Here is a 17,124-nt window from a genome sequence, read left to right on the forward strand (position 1 = left end):
GAAGGTGTGATTGAGCAGATCAGTAGCTGCAGAAATGTTGTGGTGAATGGAGGAATGGCTCGAAGATCTAATTGAATGGTGGAAGAGGCTCGAGGGGCTCAATGGCCTATTCCTATTCCTATGTGAGTGAGACAGAAAGCAGGTAACTATAGACCAGGTGGCCTAACATCTGTCATTGGGAAAATGCTAGAATACATTATTAAGGAAGTACTGGCAGGACATTTGGAGACTCATAATACAATCAAGGAGTGTCAACATGGTTTTATGAAGGGGAAACCATGTCTGACAAATTTATTAGAGTTCTTTGAGGAAGTAACAGGCAGGGTGGATAAAGGGGAACCAATGGATGCAGTATATTTGGATTTCCAAAAGGCATTCGATAAGGTGCCACATAAAAGATTACTGCACAAGATAAGAGCTCATGGTGTTGGGGGTAATATACTGGCATGGATAGAGGATTGGCTAACTAACAGAAAACAAAGAGTCGGGATAAAAGGATCATTTTCAAAATGGAAATCTGCAACTAGTGGGGTGCTGCAGGGCTCAGTGCTGGGGCACCAACTATTTACAATATATATCAATGACTTGGATGAAGGAACAGAGTGTCTTGTGGCCATATTTGCTGATGACACAAAGATAGGTGGAAAAGCAAGTTGCGATGAGGACGCAAAGTGATATTGACAGGTTAAGCGAATGGGCAAAAATTTGGCAGATGGAATATAACGTGGGAAAACGTGAAGTCGTCCACTTTGGGAGGAAAAATAAAAATGCAAAATATTATTTGAATGGAGAATGGGTGTCCTCGTACATGAAACACAAAAAGTCAACATACAGGTGCAGCAAGTAATCCAGAAGGCAAACGGAATATTGGCCTTTATTTCTAGGGGGATGGAGTATAAAAGCAGGGAAGTCATGCTACAAGTGTACAGGGTGCTAGTGAGACCACACCTGGAGTACTGCGCACAGTTCTGGTACCCTTATTTAAGGAAGGACATACTTGCATTGGAGGCAGTTCAGGGAAGGTTCACTAGGTTGATTCTGGGGATGGAAGGGTTGTCTTATGAGGAAAGATTGAACAGGTTGTGTCTATACTCATTGGAGTTTAGAAGAATGAGAGGAGATTTTATTGAATCATACAAGATTCAGAGGGGACTCGATAGGGTAGATGTTGAGAGGATGTTACCCCTCATGGGGGGATCTAAAACTAGGGGGCATAGTCTCAGAATAAGGGGTCGCCCATTTAAGACGGAAATGAGGAGGAATTTCTTTTCCCAGAGGGTCGTGAATCTTTGGAATTTTTACCCCAAAGAGCTGTGGAGGCTGAGTCATTGGAAACATTCAAGGCTGAGTTAGACAAATTTTTGATCAGCAAGGGAGTCAAAGGATATGGGGAAAGAGCGGGAAAGTGTAGTTGAGGTAAAAAAATCAGATCAGCCACAATCTCATTAAATGGCGGAGCAGGTTCGAGGGGCTGAATGGCCTACTCCTGCTCCTATCTCTTATGGTCTCTTTTGGTCTTATGTTCCTGTGGCAGTCCAGGTGATCAATGTAGCTGTCAGCCAAACATTAGAAGGAGGGTAGAGCAGCTGTTGTCACTTCTGTAGTGGCAAAAATTACTGCCCGCCCATGTGTTTGAATTTAGCAGTTCTTCCCCCCCCCCCCCCATCCCCCGTACATTTGATTCCGGTGGGTACGCTGCCAGCAGAACGATCAGGGCCACTGAGGGGTCATAGGGGGGAAATCATGGTAGAAATCAAGGTGGTCAGTTTTGGTGCAGAGTTTTGGCTGAGGTTCTCTGCCCCACTTCACTTGCCAGACCACCACCCAGAAGTGGGTGGTTTTCATTAGGGAAGTCCAGGCCTTTATATCAGAGGAAGTTGTAGTCTGCTGCTCAGACCACACCTTGATTCCCTTGTGCAGTGCTGGTCACTGAGGCACAAGGGAACTACTGATGTGCTGTGACCAGTGCAGAGAAAAGCCATAAGGAGGATTGCTAGTGGAGGAGAAATCAACATAGATTCAAATGTTGGAACGATAGCAAGAAATCATTCCTCACACAATGAGGGATCAACACCTGATTCAAGGTGAGCCAAATGGCCTTGCTGATTCATAGTTATCTTGTGATCTCTTTTTCTTGAATGAATAGAAGGAGCAATGGAAGGAGGATGAGCAGCATTCATGGATACACATAACCCAACTGGCAGAGCAGCTGTAGGAGTAAAGAGGAGGTACTGTGCAGTCTGTGTTTCCTGCAATTCCCAATAGCTATCGCCTGTATTCCAAAAGACACTGTGCGTTATCTGCAGCTGAGGAGTAGAAGGCAATGGTACTGTCCGTTCGCCCCATTCCTGTCAGCTATCTTTCCCGCAACTCCACGTTTGAACCTCTCCAATCAGGTTTCAGCCCTAATTAAAGTCAATAGTGACCTCCACTGTGACTGACCGAGGTGCACTATCCCTCCTCTCTTTATTTCAGTAGTTTTTAAACATGGTTAACCACACCTTCCTTCTCCACCGCCTCTCCTTCGTTGTCCAGCTGAGTTTGAATAACCTTGCTTTTTTCCACTATTACCTATCCAGTCGTAGCCAGACAATCCCTGCAATGGCTTCTCTTCCCAACCTCAAACCGTTACCTCTGGAATCCCCCATGGATCTATCCTTGGCCCCATCCTATTTCTCATCTACATGCTGCCCCTTGGCAACATCATCTGAAGACATGACGTCAGGTTCTAGATGTATACTGACGTCACCTGGATCTACCTCACCTCCACCACCACCTCTCTTGACCCCTCCACTGCCTCTGTGTTGTCAAACTGCTTCTCCAACATTCAGTCTTGGATGAATTGCAAATTCCTCCAATTAAACATTGGGAAGGCCAAAGACATTGTCTTCAGCCTCCGCCACAAACTCTGTTCCCTCACTACTGATTCCACCCCCCCTCCCTGGTCACTGTCTCAGGCTGAAACAGACTGTTTGCAACCTCGGCATCTTAATTGACCCTGAGCTGAACTTCCGACCCCATATCTTCTCCATCACAAAGACCATCTACTTCCACCTCCACAACATTACCCGTCTCAGCCCCTGCCTCAGCCCATCTGCTACTGAAAGCCTCATCCACATGGCTCAACTATTGCAATGCTCTCCTGGCCGGCCTTCCACCTTCCACCCGCAACATACTTGAGCTCATGCAAAACTGCTACACGTACCCTAACTCACAGCAAGTCTCATTCACCCATCACCCCTGTGCTCGCTGACCTACATTGGCTCCCGGTCCACCAACACCTTCCTTGATTTTAAAATTCTCATCCTCTTGTTGAAATCCCTCCATGGCCTCTCACCTTCTTATCAGTGTCAGTGCTGTGCGTTACTTGAACTCGTTGTTAGCGCTGTTTGAATTCGGAAGTGTTAGTGCTGTGCCTTGTCTGGAAAGCTTGTAGATTTCAAATAAAAATCGTTGGACTATAACTTGGTGTTGTAAAATTGTTTACAATTGTCAACCCCAGTCCATCACCGGCATTAACGTAGTCTGTTGTCTGAACTCGCTAGTGTCAGTGCTGTGCGTTCTCTGAACTCGGTAGTGTTAGCGCTGCACATTTTTTGAACTCGGTAGTGTTAGCACTGTACGTTCTCTGGACTTGGTAGTGTTAGCACTGACTGGTCTCTGAACTCAGTAGTGTCAGTTCTGTGCCTTGTCTGAACTCTGTAGCCTTCCTGACAATGACTAGATCAAATTACACATTCCAGAGAACTTGAATCACTCTGCAAGCAGACTGGATCAAATTACACATTCCAGACAAAGGGTTGGGTGAAATAAAAACAGAAAATGCTGGAAAAGCTCAGCAAGTGAGGCAGCATCTGTGGAGAAAGAAACAGAGTTAACGTTTCAGGTCGATGCTGCCCCACTTGCTGAGCCTTAACAGCATTTTCCGTTTTTATTTCAGATTTCCGGCATCCACAGTATTTTGCTTTTGAAAGGGTTGGTGAGTAGGTCCTCCCACATCCTGTCGGTGCCAATACCAGAATGTATTATTGCCACCAGGTAGCAATAGGTGCAACCGCCTTCTTCATCCAAGTGTTTCCAGCCGTGGGGTAACTTGGATTGGGAGTGATACCAGTCAACATTCCCTCACATATTGGAGGAATAAAACACATCAGTACATGAAAATTTGAAGGGGAAGGGGGGAAATCCAAATGGCAATGGCACAAAAATGGTAGTGTCTTTCTAGGGGAGCCCAAGGCATGCTGCCCTAGGAAAAAAAAAATGTTTACATTAAAAGTCAGGCATTCTGGTTCATTTTAAGCACTGTTATGCTTCACAATTAATAGATTTTAAAAGAACAAACCATAAAGTGACATTTGGAAAAACACCTGCCAACCCTGCTGCCAGGCTTTGGTCATTACCAAGCTATAGCTGGTCATTGATGAAGGGGAATAAGAGTAGGCTGGGCTGACTTCCTCACCAATCCTTCTCTGATGGGAAGCACCGCTTTTCTGCTCAGTGCCTCCCAGTTAGCACAGGTAAGATTGGGTACTCACGATGTGGGCAATTGTGGGTAGAAATTCACCTCCTCCTAACCCTTGGTGGGTACAGGCGGTAATTTCAACCTAAGCGGGAAACTGATGGAATCAGATCGACCCTCCGTTTGTACCCCGGCCGATTTTACTCCCCATTGAAGTCAACAGGAAGTAAAATCGAGCGGAGTGTAAAATGGGCGGCCAATCTGATCCCGTCAGTTCCCCCACCCCCGGGCAGGTTCGGTTAAAATTACACCCCCACCCACCACTTACATGTGATGTGCCACCATATCTGCTGCAGCCTTGAATTCCTGCTCAAGAGAGAAGAAAACCAAGCTGGAAAAGTATACGAACTTGGAATAACAATTTTCAGTACTTAAAATGATGCAATTTGGCAGTGAGTAAGAAAACATTGCATATTGTAGTCTGAACCTCTCACATTGGCAGTACTTATTCAAAGATTAACTGTAATTATTATGGCTGGATACTGTAACATAATAACAGGCATATTGTGACTTCTCTGTTGTCTTAAACTGCTGACTGTGGCTCTGAGTGAAATGTTACCCAAAGCATGTAAAAGCCTGAACAGCTAGTTGAAGTCTGTAGAGTTGGGATTATGCTGCTAGATACGAGATTAAGGTGTCAGCTGTGGCTCAGTTGGTATCACTCTCGCCTCTGAGTTAGAAGATTGTGGGTTCATAATCCCATGCCAGAGACATAGATGCAAAATCTAGGCTGACACTTTGTTAAACTGAGGCCCTATCTGCCCTCTCAAGTGAATGTAAACAATCCTATGGCACTATTTCAAAGAAGAGCAGGTGAGTTCTCCCCGGTGTCCTGGCCAATATTTACCCCTCAACCAACATCACTAAACAGATTATCTGGTCATTATCTTATTGCTGTTTGTGGGATCTTACTGTACACAAATTGGCTGCTACATTACAACAGTGACTACACTTCAACTTTGGTTGCAAATGCTTTGGGATGTCCTGAGGTCATAAGAGGTGCTATATAAATGCAAGTCTTCATTTTTTTCTTTAAGGTTAAATAGTCTCAGGTCTGCAATATTCTATAGGATCACATTTGCTTTAAAACGAATTTACAAACAGAACAAATGTTCTACTGCTTCCCTGTAGTGCTGAAGACTTGTACTCCAGAAGTAGCTGCGCCTCTAGCCAAGCTGTTCCAGTACAGCTACAACACTGACATCTACCCGACAATGTGGAAAATTGCCCAGGTATGTCCTGTCCACAAAAAGCAGGACAAATTCAATCCGGCCAATTACCGCCCCATCAGCCTACTCTCAATCATCAGCAAAGTGATGGAAGGTGTCGTCGACAGTGCTATCAAGCGACACTTACTCACCAATAATCTGCTCACCAATGCTCAGTTTGGGTTCCGCCAGGACCACTCGGCTCCAGACCTCATTACAGCCTTGGTCCAAACATGGACAAAAGAGCTGAATTCCAGAGGTGAGGTGAGAATGACTGCCCTTGACATCAAGGCAGCATTTGACCGAGTGTGGCACCAAGGAGCCCTAGTAAAATTGAAGTCAACGGGAATCGGGGAAAATTCTCCAGTGGCTGGAGTAATACCTAGCACAAAGGAAGATGGCAGAGGTTGTTGGAGGCCAATCATCTCAGCCCCAGGACATTGCTGCAGGAGTTCCTCAGGGCAGTGTCCTAGGCCCAACCATCTTCAGCTGCTTCATCAATGACCTTCCCTCCATCACAAGGTCAGAAATGGGGATGTTCGCTGATGATTGCACAGTGTTCAGTTCCATTCGCAACCCCTCAGATAATGAAGCAATTCGAGCCCGCATGCAGCAAGACCTGGACAACATCCAGGCTTGGGCTGATAAGTGGCAAGTAACATTCGCGCCAGACAAGTGCCAGGCAATGACCATCTCCAACAAGAGAGAGTCTAACCACCTCCCCTTGACATTCAACGGCATTACCATCACCGAATCCTCCACCATCAATATCCTGGGGTCACCATTGACCAGAAACTTAATTGGACAAGCCATATAAATACTGTGGCTACAAGAGCAGGTCAGAGGCTGGGTATTCTGCGGCGAGTGACTCAACTCCTGACTCCCCAAAGCCTTTCCACCATCTACAAGGCACAAGTCAGGAGTGTGAAGGAATACTCTCCACTTGCTTGGATGAGTGCAGCTCCCACAACACTCAAGAAGCTCGACACCATCCAAGATAAAGCCGCCCGCTTGATTGGCACCCCATCCACCACCCTAAACATTCACTTCCTTCACCACCGGTGCACAGTGGCTGCAGTGTGTACCATCCACAGGATGCACTGCAACAACTCGCCAAGGCTTCTTCGACAGCACCTCCCAAACCCGCGACCTCTACCACCTAGAAGGACAAGAGCAGCAGGCACATGGGAACAACACCACTTGCATGTTCCCCTCCAAGTCACACACCATCCCGACTTGGAAATATATCGCTGTTCCTTCATCGTCGCTGGGTCAAAATCCTGGAACTCCCTAACAGCACTGTGGGAGAACCGTTACCACACGGACTGCAGCGGTTCAAGAAGGCGGCTCACCACCACCTTCTCAAGGGCAATTAGGGATGGCCAATAAATGTCGGCCTCGCCAGCAACGCCCACATCCCATGAACGAATAAAAAAAAAATCACCTCTATGTTTTGTGAGAGAGCAATGCTGAGGTTAAGGTAGCACTGTGTCTTGGGGGGGTGGTTATGTTACTGGCCCAGTAATCCAGAGGCTTGGACTAATAATCCAGAGAACGTGAGTTCAAATCCCACCATGGCAGTTTGAGAATTTGAATTCAGTTTTAAAAATTTAGAAATAAAAAGATGGTGTCAGCAAAAATGACCATGAAGCTGTCGGATTGCAGTAAAAGTTCAGTAATGTCTTTTAGGGAAGGAAACTTGCCCAGTCCTTACCCAGTCCGGCCTATATGTGACTCCAGTTCCCATACCAACGTGGTTGACTCTTGGCTGCCCTCTGACATGGCCTAGCAAGACACTCAGTTGTATCACCACCTTCTTAGGGCAACTGGGGATGTGCAATAAATGCTGGCCTTGCCAGTGACACCTACATCCTGAGAATGAATTAAAAAAACATGCTGTTAGGAATGTTAGTGTTAGGTTTGAGGGTTTGTTCTGAGCATTCCATACATTGTGATGTTCTGATCTCAGTCACATTGTTGAGTTAAGGTGCCTGATGAAAGCCAGATCTCCTTCCTCACAGGAAGGGAGCATCGGAAAGCACGCAACCACCAGCCACTTTCCTACACATCTCAGCAATCATATCAAGAGCAAGTATTCTAATGAGGCCTGTGAACAGTTTGTCGACACTTCATCTCTGCTAGGGAATATCGTGCGACCCAGGGACACCTCAGGAGATGGGGAAAATACAAATACATACTGCAGATACAACATGAAAGAAAAAGAGAAAGAGAGAGATGGAAATAAAGAACAGGTTCCCAGGATTCCGATCTGGGCCCAAGGTGGAGCTGATTAATTGGACAACTGGGGCCGGAATTTAGGATGGAACCCAGTCCGGCCAGGATTCCACCTCATAAAATGTAGGGTAAATTCCGATGGGGGTGGGGGAATGAGGGCATGTCCTCCACCCACTCTCCTCACCCGTGTGTCAAGGGAGCATTGCCTGGGGGGTCGGGGTCGAGGTCGAGGGGGGGAGATCCCAGGCTATCCCGGGAATCCCACTCGGTACGCCTTTATAAGGCCTCAATGGAACGTTTGCCAGCTGACAGCCTGAGGTCGTGGAAGGTGCTATATAAACGCAAGTTCTTTAACTATGTGGCAACAGGTCCTAAATGTGCCTGTTGTTAGTTTAAACCAGCGTTCCTTTGTCCTTCTCACACAGTTGAGTTTCAAGATGGAGGCACACTTCTACGGGAGCCTATTGCCGTCAGGTACCTTTCCACAAGTGACAATTATTCGCGTTTGGGCCTTGACAAGTGAACGTCAGCAGGCTATTTGAGCACAGGTGGCTTCATGGTATTTGAAGCTATTTATTTAAAAGTATTTATGAATTTTTGTGATTACCTCACTGAAATAACATTCAATCTGCCCACACGGGAACCTTTTATTTTTCCACCCTTATGTTGTATAACTAAATGTTTGCTATATTGTAACCAAAGATACATCAAAGAGAACAAAAAATCCAGCACCATCAATGGCAAGGTAATGGAAAATAATTCAAAATTATTTTGTTTGTTTTGATTGCTATACAAATTTCGTGAACCATTTCATCAATTGCAGAGAATAATCAAGGTTTAAAAGACAGATGTTTCTTGTACAATTAGGTTTCATTTGGAACTCTGCATTTGACTTGAACTGAGAACGCAGCAGTTTTGATCTGTATAACATATAGGAGGGTGGGAAGAGAGAGGCTAAATAGGTCAAACGAAAGTATAATAAATCAAACTAAATCACTAACTCGTGTGTAAGGAGTTAAATAACAATAAATCCCTCATGTACCAAACAAGGAACTTAAATAATAGACTATTTCCTAGCAACACATGAACCTATAATTACAAAGAATTGAATAGGATTTCTCTTGAGAGCTCCTTAGCAGATTGAAGGGTCTCCATTTTAACACTGTGAGTATTCTCTCTCTGGCAGTCCCTCAGGGTCAAGGGTGACTTGGTGGAAGATGCCTGTGCTTGGATTCTCTTAACATGGGGTGGTCGTTGCACACCAACCACCACACAGTCCCAGCGGGGTGAATTCTTGGCCCAATGGCAGGGAAATCCGAGACAATTGGAGACCAGGCTCTGCTGTAGGACGGGGACAGGACAGTGCAGCACTTCACTGGAGTGTCAGATTTTTGTGCTCAAGTCTCTAGAGTGGGACTTGAACCCACAACCTTCTGTCTCAGAGGCGAGAGTGCTACCCACTGCCAATGAGTTGGAGGTGAAGCGGGACATACAGCCAACAGAATCTATTTTACAGCAAAGTCTATTTACTCAGCAAATGTCAAACAGAATCTATTTAAACAGCACACTACAACAAACAAAGTCTATTTACTCAGAAAACAGCAAACGGAGTCTATTTAAACAGAGCCTCTATGAACTACAGCAAATAGAACTCATTACCGAAACTACAGCAACCTCTCCCAATTAAAGCAGAATTATTTCTCCAGCAAAATTCAGTGAGTGGAGGATAGTTACATAATACAAATTATGTGCGTAAAATCAATCCCAGTGACTTACAGCAGTGCGGTCTCCAGGTGTGATTGTCAGGGGAATTATCCAATCCTCTCCATTCTGTCTGGGATTTGTGGTGTCACTATATGCAGCTCCATTTTAACTTGCCAAAATCGGGGCGGTAACGGCCTCAAAATGGCGTTGGATGACTTGTCGCCATGTTAACACCACCGATCAGTCTAGGGTTGCCAACTCTGGTTGGGTGTATTCCTGGAGGTTTCATCATATGTCCTCCCATCTCCAATTGCCCCGCCCCTACCCTTCCACCATTGGTCCATCCTCACAGCACACCGCATTCCTGCGACAATCGGAAAGTGAATAGACTCTTCATTACCCAATTGGATTAATCTTGACTGTCAGTCAAACAGCCTTTTTCCCCCCCCCATCTCCAATATTTTTACAACTAACAAATGAAAATGTTCAAAGAAAATGAAAATAACACAATTGTTTTTTAATGCCCCAATGATTTTCCCCTGGTAATTGTTCACACCAGTGTCCTGGAGATTAATCTTCAATTCCTGGAGATTACAGGACAATCCTGAATGGGTGGGCTGACACTTTCACAGGGACCTATCGAAGGGAGTCCTAAGCTCCTGCCTGTTTTGGGCGGGTGGCCCCTTTTAATATGCAAATCGGGATCTTGTGATGTACATTGAACTCGATTGCCATTTTAGGATAGGACTTATCTGTGGTGCATTCGAGCCAAAGAGCCCCCGGAAAAATAAGTTTTAAATGATCTTTGGTCTTGATGCTTCAGAGCGAAATTCACCATAGGTCGGCATGGAAACAACTGAGGCCTCTGCCGCCCCAGGCTCCTCCCCTCCCCCGCGATCGCAGCCCTCTCCCCGGATCTATCCCGCAACCAGTCTGGCAGCCTCTGTGGTGCCCGATATTGAGCCATCTCGATCGCGGTGGGCTGCAACGGGATGGCACCACGCAGCTCGCCAATTCCACAAACCAGGCCGGGCCCTGAAAATGGCTCTGGTCCCCTCGCCCTGTCTCTCCCCGCCCCCCGGTGACGATGCTGCGAGCTTCAATCAATACATTACAAAGACAAAACTCTTATGGCTCGATTTTCCCAGGAAATTGTGGGGGCGGGGGGTTCCGAAAATCGGGGAAACCCTGTTCAGGTTCGGAAGCCGGCTCCAACCCGAAGACTTCCGAGTTCCCCGCAGACGCTCCTGTGTGCGCGCAGGCGTCCCGAATTCGGAAGTCCCGCCTGCAATTAAAGCCAGCGGGATGATAGTTAAAGAGCCAAATGTACCTCATTGAAGTACTTAAGGCACTTGTGACATATTAGGTAGTTGGAACGATTTTTACTTACCTGGGTGGCTTTCCCACGGCTTCTGATTCATGTCTGGTGAAATCAGACGTGAAGGGCAGGATCAGGCAAAAAGAAACAAAATAAATTAAATAAAAAAGCATTACACGAAGTTAAAACACAAAATCAACCTACCTTTCCACCCTGCTCCGATGTCTGACGTCTCCCTCCCCCGATCTTCCGTTCCAATGCCGGATGACGTCTCGCTCTCTCTTTCTCTCCACCCCCCGCCCCCCCCCCCCCTCGCGTTGCAGCTCCTGACGGCAGCCAGCCTCTCAATCACCATCAATTAAGAAGCGATCGTGTCAGAAACGGTAAGTTTTGTTTATTCGGGTTTGCCATGCGCACCTTCACCACCCCCCACCCCTGCTGCCAACCTGCCACCGTTGCAAAATTGAGCCCTTACACATTTTAGGGGTAATTTTATGTCATTGAGGTCAGTGAAGCTGCACCAGATACTTGTCTGCAGCCCAGCCCCAGTCATTTGGAGGCCAAAAGAGTCAGCCCTCACTCCAGGCCTACATCAGTTGGCTGAACCCAGGAAGTTAGGTGGCCTAAGAAGGAAAGACTTGCATTTATAAAACGCCTTTCATGACCTCAGGACGTCCCAAAGTGCTTTACAGCAAATGAAGTACCTTTGAAATGTAGTCACTGTTGTAATATAGGGAATCGCGGCAGCCAAATTGCACAAAGCAAGATCCCACAAACAGCAGTGTAACAATGACCAGATAATCTGTTTTTAGATGTTGGTTCAGGGATAAATATTGGCCGGGACACCAGGGAGAACTCCCCTGCTCTTATTTGAAAAGTACTGTGGGATCTTTTATGTCCGCTGGGCCTCAGTTTAACATCTCATCGGAAAGTCAGCACCTCTGTCAGTGCAGCACTCCCTTGGTACTGCACTGGAGTGTCAGCCTGGATTTTGTGCTCACATCTCTGGAGTGGGACTTGAACCCTCAACCTTCTGACTCAGCCACAATTTGTGCTCCATTGGAACATTTGGAGCAAGAGGAGGCTATTTTTTTGTATTCGTTCATGGGATGTGGGCGTCGCTGGCAAGGCCAGCAATTATTGCCCATCCCTAATTGCCCTTGAGAAGGTGGTGGTGAGCCGCCTTCTTGAACCGCTGCAGTCCATGTGCTGAAGGTTCTCCCACAGTGCTGTTAGGAAGGGAGTTCCAGGATTTTGACCCAGCGACGACAAAGGAACAGCAACATATTTCCAAGTCGGGATGTTGTGTGACTTGGAGGGGAACGTGCAGGTGGTGTTGTTCCTATCTGACTGCTGCCCTTGTCCTTCTAGGTGGTAGAGGTCACGGGTTTGGGAGGTGCTGTCAAAGAAGCCTTGGCGAGTTGCTGCAGTGTACCTTGTAGATGGTACACACTGCAGCCAGGGTGTGCCGGTGGTGGAGGTAGTGAAGGTAGTGGACAGGGTGCCAATCAAGTTCTGGATTTTAAAAATGTCAAATTTTAAAATTTAAAATTTTTTTTCTTACTTTTCCTTTCTGTCTCTTTTCTTTCTCTCTCTCTTAATCCAATTTTTCTTTTCTTCTCATTATTTCTCTTTCTGTACCTGATTTGACATTGAATTCACCCACTCTAATGTACACTTCCTTCGTCGTTCCTCTGTTTCTTTCTCAATCCTTAAATCTCATTAGTTAAGGAGATACACTGCTGGTGCCGTTGTTCACCAAGGTCCCAGATGCCCCCGTTACCCTCGCCGCACCGTTATCAGCTCACACTTCCAGCTAGTTACAGCCCAAAAAAATTTTGAGCTGAAGGGTGCAGGATAAAGTCTAACACCGCACGTCATGAGATGCCCCACTCCAGCAAATTCTGGGCCAATAGCATTTCTGTATTCGGTATATTACTTAGTTGCTTTCAGTGAGGTACTCCTTTTTTTGCTGGTGAACTCTACAGATTGTAGAGCGAAATTCATCGAATCATACACCACAGAAGGAGGCTATTTGGCCCATCGGGGCTTAGCCGGCTCTTTGAAAGAGCCATCCAATTAGTCCCGCTCCCTTGCTTTTTCTCAATAGCCCTGCAAATTTTTTCTTTTCACGTATATATCCAAATTTCTTTCTTTTTGTGTGCACCATTGCAATGAATGTAATGCACAACACAACACCGCTGGTTTAAAGAAAAAAGGGCATATAATTTATCCTCATCATTTTCAAGCCAATATCTTTATGTCTCAACTGCCTTGCTGAGGTGTGTGGGTGTGTGTTAGTTGCATAGACACCAATAGTCAGGAGAAATTACAAGAGATTATGATAAAAAATGTACAAATATTTTATTGCAGATAATTTTTTTAACTAGATTTTTCAATGTTTTGGATTTACAAAACAATAATTAGTGCACACTCCAAAATGGCGGAACATAAACAATTCCTTCATTCTAGAAGATTCTAAAGCATATTCATTGATTGGAAAAACCAACTGTTCTACATGTTTTTCCTGACAGATCCACACAGTCTGAAAGACAATAAGGAGAATTTTCTTCCGTTAACTCTGAATAGAGGAAAATTGCAACCAATAATGCAAACTATATTGCATTGAAGGTGTTCTGACATTTTGTTTTTGAGCAGAAACTGTCTTCTCAAGCTTTTGAAAAACACACAGTTGTTGCATATATCTTTAAAAATCTATATTAAAAATCTTACTTTTGCACTAACTTCCTGTCATCCTTTTCCCATTATAAATCCCTATGTCCACATTTACAATGGGAACTGTAGTGCCACCACTGGTAGAAGTGTGTACAACATGAGAAGTTTACATAAAGAAAGAAAAGAACTTTCACTTATATAGCGCCTTTCACGACCTCAGGACGTCCCAAAGTGCTTTAAATGAAGTATTTTTGAAGTGTAGTCACTGTTGTAATGTAGGGAAACGGGGCAGCCAGTTTGCACATAGCAAAGTCCCACAAACAGCACTATGATAGTGACCACATAATCTGTTTTAGTGGTGTGGTTGAGGGATAAATATTGGTCAGGACACTGGGGAGAACTCCCCTGTATTTCTTCGAAAAAATGCCATGGGATCTTTTATGCCCATCTGAGAGGGCAGATGGGGCCTCGGTTTAACATCCCATAGGCAGTTTCTATTAAAAGCTGTAGACATAGGAATCTATAATGGATATGTAAAAATAAGGTCTGAATTACATCTTTGTGCTCTCCCCCCCCACCTCTTCTAACCCTGCGTCACCTGAAAACTACACTTGGTCTTGACTCTGTGTGTGCAACACAACTTGAGATAGACTAGTGCTGAATATAAAATATAGTTAAAAAAACTTGCAGAGGGTCTCAGATACATCTGCTACTATGATAACCTCTAAAGTGAGCAATAGGAACTGTGGAATAACTTGGTGCAAAAATTTTGCTGCTCTCCTAAAGGGAAGAGGGGAGCTGGCAGGGAGTAGGGGTTTAACAGTCGTAGATACGAGCTGGCAAAGATCCCTCTGCCGCTGTAGTGGGTATTTTTATGTAGTTGGCTTTAAGGCACATTGTTGGAGCAGAGCAGTGGGTATTTTAGTGTGCAACTCAGCCTGTACTTGACCTGCAAGTGCTTGTTTGCTGATTTTGGATTGCCTTCCCCCCCAAAAAAAAGTTTAAAAGAAAAAAGAACAAAAGCAAAGTATTAAGGATATTGCATACATGTTGAAACTAAATAATGTCGTTACATAAATATATGTTGCTTTCTGTACATCATTGCTCTTTTTACATCTAGTTACAAGAAATGAGCAGCAACATTAACAGCACATTTTAGCAGTCAATAAATTGTCACGGAGCAAAACTTATTCTCAAAATTTTATCTCTTTAATACTTGATTTAATAGACTAGACATATTAGTTTTCCTTTCTTGTATTGCGATGGAAAATCAGTAAAAGAGGCAGCATACAAGAGAAACCACGGTATTGAGACAAGAAATTAGGAGGATTATATTTATCTTTATGGTGAAACTATCTGGATTAAAACACCACACAGAGATCATCACAATTGATATGTGATTTACAGTGCACTGTTATATGTCACCCAGTAATTTGCTGCAGTTGAAATCACGTTAATTTTGCAGTCATTAGATCACTGCGGTGGAAAAAAACCACTTAAAAAAATAAAACCCTAATTTTGACGCTGCTCAATTTTTATTGTTAAAAGTAAAACTGACATTCTTATATATATGCCGTCAAAATGATGATTGCAAAAAAAATAATCTCATGTTCAGGTTAAGATACTTAGATCTTGGTAGTGCATGGTCCTCCTATTTTATGATAGTGTCTGAACAATTTGATGTGATTGTTTTCTTGTGATCAGCCCGTGTTTTTCTTGATATTTACGATTGTGACATTTAAAAAAAGATTCTTACATCATCTTGCCATGGGATGCTAAAGGTGCCAAATAGATGCAAGTTGTTGTTGTAACCATCACACAGAAGAACAGTTTGGGGGCGAGTTGCAGGCAGATATGGACTTTTTAAAAAATTGTTCTCGGGATGTTGACATCGCTGCCATTTATTGCCCATCCCTAGTTGCCTCGAGAAGGTGGTGATACAAGCCACTTTCAGAGCGCAATTAAGAATCAACCACGTTGGTGTGGGACTGGAGTCACATATAGGCCAGACGGGTAAGGACGGCAGGTTTCCTTCCCCAGAACGCCTTAATGAACCAGTTGGGTTTTTACGACAATCCGACAGTTTCATGGTCACTTTTACAGACACCAATTTTTAAAAAACTGAATTCAAACTGCCATGGTGGGATTTGAACTCACGTTCTCTGGATTACTAGTCTAGTAGCATAAACCAATACACTACTGTACCCGTGACTCTGTTGCAGAAAGGGTTTGTTGACTGGTAGGGGCATGAGTTGGCTATGCATGTTGGTACACACAATGCCCAAGACAACAGAAATCTCATACGTGCCTGCAACTCACCCCCAAACTCTATTATTCTATCTGATTGATACAACAACAACTTGTATTTATATTGCACCTTTAACGTAGAAAAATGTCCCAAGGCAAGATCGCTGATTTCCTTGTTACTGTTGCAAAAGAACAGGAAAACTATCCACACATTATGCTGTCTGGACCATGTGCACATTATAGCAATGCATACAATCATACGTTGAACAGTTGAAGATGAATAGACCAAGCGCCAGGTGTGATACTGAGCCAGGAAGTTCCTAGGTTCAATCCCTGATCTGTGACACCTGGGAACCCGAAGGAACGGTCTCCGGCACTCAGGCTGGGAGGGGGAGGGAGGGGGGCGGAGGCTGGTCAAGAGAGCACCGCGGTCGGGGGATGGAGAGGAAACCAGGGGCAGAGGAGGCCCAAGGTTTCCTTGTGAGGTTCGGTGGAGAACTCTTGCTCCTCCTGGGCCCCACAAGGAAACCAAAAACAGAATAACTTATGTTTCTGGGCCTCCTGTGGCTCAGATCCACTTGAACGACGAATTCCCCAGCACATGCCTCGGATTAAAATGGCAGTGTGGGGCCCCAATGACATCATCGGGGCCCAATTTGCATATTGCAAGAAGGACCCCTGCTGCCTTTTGTCCCTCTCTTGCCTGCTCAGGTTAAAATCGTGAGAAGGCAGCATGATCAGAAGGGGAATGTTGCTGCCCCGATTTTAACTGCCTGCCCGGCCATCTTTCTCATGGATTTAAAATTAGGGTTCTATTCCATTCCAATGGCTTTACATTAGCTCCTGGTCTGGCAAAGCCTTGATTTTAAAATTCTCATCCTCGTATTTCAAATCCCTCCATGGCCTTGCCCCTCCCTGTAACTTCCTCCAGCCCTACAACCGTCCGAGATCTCTGCGCTCCTCCAATTCTGACCTCTTGCCCATCCCCGATTTTCTTCACTCCACCATTGGTGGCCGTGCCTTCAGCTGCCTAGACCCTAAAAGCTCTGGAATTCCCTCCCTAAACCTCCCTGCCTCTCTACCTCTCCTCCTTTAAGACGCTGCTTAAAACCTTCCTCTTTGACCAAGCTTTTGGTCACCTATCCTAATATCTCCTTATGTAGCTCGGTGTCAAATTTCGTCTGTTAACACTCCTGTGAAGCGCCTTTGGACGTTTT

General features: G+C 45.1%; 1 long non-coding RNA gene across 1 annotated transcript in view; it reads left to right on the forward strand.

Annotated features, from left to right (window-relative positions):
* The window catches only part of LOC137335479 (uncharacterized), a 65,103-nt gene that overhangs the window by 1,120 nt on the left and 46,859 nt on the right, over nucleotides 1-17,124 (forward strand). The window contains exon 2 of the long non-coding RNA XR_010966430.1: nucleotides 2,147-2,228. This is a non-coding gene — a long non-coding RNA (uncharacterized lncRNA). The remainder of the gene's footprint in view (nucleotides 1-2,146; nucleotides 2,229-17,124) is intronic.

The sequence above is a fragment of the Heptranchias perlo genome, chromosome 2 (genome assembly GCF_035084215.1).
Source record: "Heptranchias perlo isolate sHepPer1 chromosome 2, sHepPer1.hap1, whole genome shotgun sequence".
NCBI lineage: Eukaryota > Metazoa > Chordata > Chondrichthyes > Hexanchiformes > Hexanchidae > Heptranchias > Heptranchias perlo.